The sequence below is a fragment of the Crocuta crocuta genome, unplaced genomic scaffold (genome assembly GCF_008692635.1).
Source record: "Crocuta crocuta isolate KB4526 unplaced genomic scaffold, BGI_CrCroc_1.0 scaffold170, whole genome shotgun sequence".
Classification (NCBI taxonomy): domain Eukaryota; kingdom Metazoa; phylum Chordata; class Mammalia; order Carnivora; family Hyaenidae; genus Crocuta; species Crocuta crocuta.
This window is the reverse complement of record NW_027527853.1, coordinates 3,713,671-3,717,980: the sequence shown is the minus strand read 5'-3', so window position 1 is coordinate 3,717,980 and position 4,310 is coordinate 3,713,671. Positions and strand designations below refer to the sequence as shown.

The 4,310-nt window shown below is 38.4% G+C and overlaps 1 long non-coding RNA gene across 2 annotated transcripts in view; it reads right to left on the bottom strand.

The window, feature by feature from the left end:
- The window catches only part of LOC144244231 (uncharacterized), a 29,313-nt gene extending 25,580 nt beyond the window's left edge, over positions 1-3,733 (bottom strand). For both annotated transcript variants that reach the window (XR_013338877.1, XR_013338878.1), the window contains exon 1: positions 3,075-3,733. This is a non-coding gene — a long non-coding RNA (uncharacterized LOC144244231). The remainder of the gene's footprint in view (positions 1-3,074) is intronic.
- Between the last annotated feature and the right edge of the window lie 577 nt (positions 3,734-4,310).

Genomic DNA, 4,310 nt, shown 5'->3' with positions numbered 1-4,310 from the left:
AAAAAAAAAAAAAAAAAGAACAAAAAAAAATAAATAAATAAACAAATAAAAAATAAAAAAAAATAAAGAAGAGTTAATTCCTATTCTTTTGAAACCATTACCAAAAAAAAAAATAGAAACAGAAGGAAAACTTCCAAATTCATCCTTTAAGGCCAGCATTACCTTGATCCCAAAACCAGACAAAGACCTCAATAAAAAGGAGATATACAGGCCAGTATCCCTGATGAACATAGATGCAAAAGTTCTCAAGATACTAGCAAATCAAATCGAACAGTACATTAAAAGAATTATTCACCACAATCAAGTGGGATTTATTCCTGGGCTGCAGGGGTGGTTCAATATTCACAAATCAATCACCATGATATATCACATTAATAAAGGAAAGGATAAGAACCATATGATCCTCTCAATAGATGCAGAAAAAGCATTTGATAAACACAGCAAAGTAGAGATAGAAGGAACAGACCTCAACATCATAAAGGCCATATACAGAAGACCCATAGCTAACATCATCCTCAATAGGGAAAAACAGGTTTCCCCCTAAGGTCAGGAACACAGCAAGAATGTCTACTCTTATCACTGTTGTTCAACATAGTACTAGAAGTCCTAGCCTCAGCAATTAGACAATGAAAAGAAATAAGAGGCATCCAAATCAGCAAGGAAAACGTCAAACTTTTACTCTTCACAGATGACATGATATTCTATGTTGAAAACCTGAAAGATGCCACCAAAAAATTGCCAGAACTGATACATGAATTCAGCAAAGTCACAAGATACAAAATCAATGTTCAGAAACCTGTGGCATTTCTATACTCCAATAATGAAGCAGCAGAAAAAGAAATCAAGGCATTTATCCCATTTAAAATTGCCCCAAAAGCCATAAGATACCTAGGAATAAACTTAACCATAGAGGTAAAAGATCTGTACTCTGAAAACTATAGAACACTTTTGAAAGAAACTGAAGAAGACACAAAGAAATGGAAAAACATTCTATGCTCATGGATTAGAAGAACAAATATTGCTAAAATGCTTATAGTACCCAAAGCAATCTACACATTCAATGCAATCCCTATCAAAATAACACCAGCATTTTTCACAAAACCAGAAAAGACAATTCTAAAATTTGTATGGAGCCAGAAAAGACTCCAAACAGCCAAAGTAATGTTGGAAAAGAACAAAACAAAACCAGGAGGCATTAGAATTCTGGACTTCAAGCTATATTACAAAGCTGTAATCATCAAGACAGTGTGGTACTGGCACAAAAACAGACACATAGATCAATGAAACAGGATTGAGAACCCTGGGGCTATATGTACCCACAACAATATGGTCATTTAATCTTTGACAAAGCAGGAAGGAATACTCAATGGAAAAAAAGACAGTCTGTTTAACAAATGCTGTTGGGAAAATTAGACAGTGACATGTAGAGGAATGAAACTGGACCACTTAACCATACACAAAAATAAATTCAAAATGGAGGAAAGTCTTAAATGTGCCACAGGAAACCATCAAAAACCTAGAGAACACAGGCAGCAACCTCTTTGACTTTGGCTGTAGCAACTTTTTACTAAACACATCTCTGGAGCCAAGGAAAACAAAAGCAAAAATGAACTATTGGAACTTCATCAAGATAAAATCTTCTGCACAGTGAAGGAAACAATCAACAAAACTAAAAACCTACAGAATGGGAGAAGATATTTGCAAATGACATATTAGATAAGGGGATAGTATCCAAAATCTTACCAAACTTAACAGCCCAAAAATAATTAATCCAGTTAAGAAATGGACAGAAGACATGAAAAGACATTTCTCCAAAGCAGACATATAAATGGCTGACACATGAAAAGATGCTCAATCACACATTGTCAGGGAAATACAAATCAAAACCACGTTGAGGTACCTCCTCACACCTGTCAGAATGGCTAAAACAGACAACTCAGGAAACAATAGATGTTGGTGAGGATGTGGAGAAAGGGGAACCCTCTTACACTGTTTGTGTGAATGCAAACTGGTATAGCCACTCTGGAAAACAGTATGGAGTTTCCTCAAAAAGTTAAAAATAGAACTACCCTATGACCCAACAATTGGACTACAAGGTATTTATCTAAAGGATATAAAATATTGATTTGAAGGGGCACATGTACCCCAATGTTTATAGCAGCACTATCAACAATAGCCAAATTATGGAGAGCCCAAATGTCCATCAACTGATGAATGGATAAAGAAGATGTGGTACATATACACAACAGAATATTACCCAGCCATCAAAAGGAGTAAAATCTTGCCATTTGCCACTATGTGGATGGTACTAGACTGTATTTTGCTAAGCGAAATAAGTCAGCCAGAGAAAGATAAATGCCATGATTTCACTCATACGCGGAATTTAAGCAAAACAGATGAATATGGGGGAAGGGAAGGAAAAAGAAAAAAAAAAAGAAAAAAACAGAGAGGAAGGCATACCATAAGACTCTTAACTATAGAGAACAAACTGAGGGCAGGTGGGATGGGGGATGGGTGTTAAGGAGGGCACTTGTGATGAGCACCGGGTGTTATACGTAAGTAATAAATCACTAAATTCTACTTCTGAAACCAATACTGCACTATATGTTAAGTAACTTGAATTTAAATAAAATCTTTATAGAAAAAAGAAAAATCTACAAAGGTCACTAATTTAGTGGTTTATATGAAGAAAAATGTCTTATGGTATAATTGCCTATGGACACAAATTCTCATGCTAGAGAGGCAATGTAGAAAATGCATGAAGTATGAATCAGAAAATTCTGCATCCCTGCTTTGTTACTTATTCGTTAATACAACCATCTATCAAACATTTATTGAGAGCCTACATGGTAGAGCAACTTTATTACTTGCTGGGAAGCATGGTAGCAAAAAAGAGAGACCCCTCCCTGCTTTCTCTCTGTGTGTGAACATGAGCAGATGGTATGATTTTTCCTCCTCTCTAACCTTGGTTAGACTAGATGTCTGTGATCTGTTTTCAAACCTAAAATGCTAGGGTTTGTGACAGCCTTTGGAGGGAGAATTTGCCCAAGGAGCCGTGGGCCTTGAGTACTTACCTTCCTTTGGGAGAATTGGGTCTTGTCCTGATTTCAAAATAACATCAAATACAGAATATGAAAATGTTTTGGTCAGCCTCTTATCTGCATCTGATCATCTTGGCAAAGCCTGGGTGTGGCAGTTCATGCTCAGAAGACTTCCAAGGTAGGAGGTTAAAGCTTGGAAAAGGTGGACGACTTGCATCAGTACAGGTGGGTAGCAGTTCCCAGCGTGCAGCCTCCTCTGCCTTCCCACCAATGATGTGGCTTCTTTTGCCACAGCGACTTCTGCCACAGCGTCCTTCTGTGGACAGGACCTGTTGCTCTTCTGGTCTAATGAGCCTGGAAAAGGGATTGCTCTTCAGAGGACCAGAGGTGATCAGCTTTATGGGGCAGGAAGAACTGTTCTTGAGTTCTAGTTTTTCTAGTGAGTATCAGGTAACAAGCTGCTGGTTATCCGGTGTCAAAACTGCAATAAGTAAATAGCTTTTTTGCTTGCAGCCAAGATAACATTTCTCAAGAGAAAAAAGTGGATTTCTGTAACAAAAAGAGAGGGAGAGCGAGATACTTGAACATATATAGCTGTAAGAATACAAAACAATGACAATCCGGGCAAGTCTTCGTGTGCTTTAGGGAAATGAGCAGCCGGACTCAGCCAATCTGTTGTTTCGCGTCAATGAAAGAGACCTAGGGTTTGAGGTTCCTTCCGAAACGGGGCTGGCTAATTTAGCCCCTCCCATGAGCCCGAGGGTCTGTTATATCTCGGTTCCTTGAGTACCTCTCTCACTGAGACCGACTACAGCAAGCAGAGGCTGAAAAAAATAAAGAGCAAAGAGGAAGAAAACAAAAGCTGCCAATTATGGAAGATAGAAAGGGTAAGAGCAAATTGATTTGATATGAATCCTTAAGAACAAACCAAAAAAAAAAAAAACCAAAAAAAACCCAAAAGCCCAGACCAAAAGCAAGTACTTGAAAGAGCAAGAGCCATAAATCCCCGAATGAACTTTCCCACCCTCTCTTTGAGAGAGGAGGCAGAAAAAGAACTTTGGGAAACTTTTTAGGAAACAAAGCCGGGGGTTTTAGTCAAGGGTGGCTCTTGAGTAAGCTGAAGGGGCTCATGAATATTCATGAGCAATTTGCATTCAGCTCTAGCGTTTTAGCGGCAAATGACTTCCCTCCCTCTGCAGTTTTAAGAAGCAGCTGCCTCATTTATAGTCCAGAGTCATCTTGCTTCGGGTCTGTACCTCAGCGAGTTGC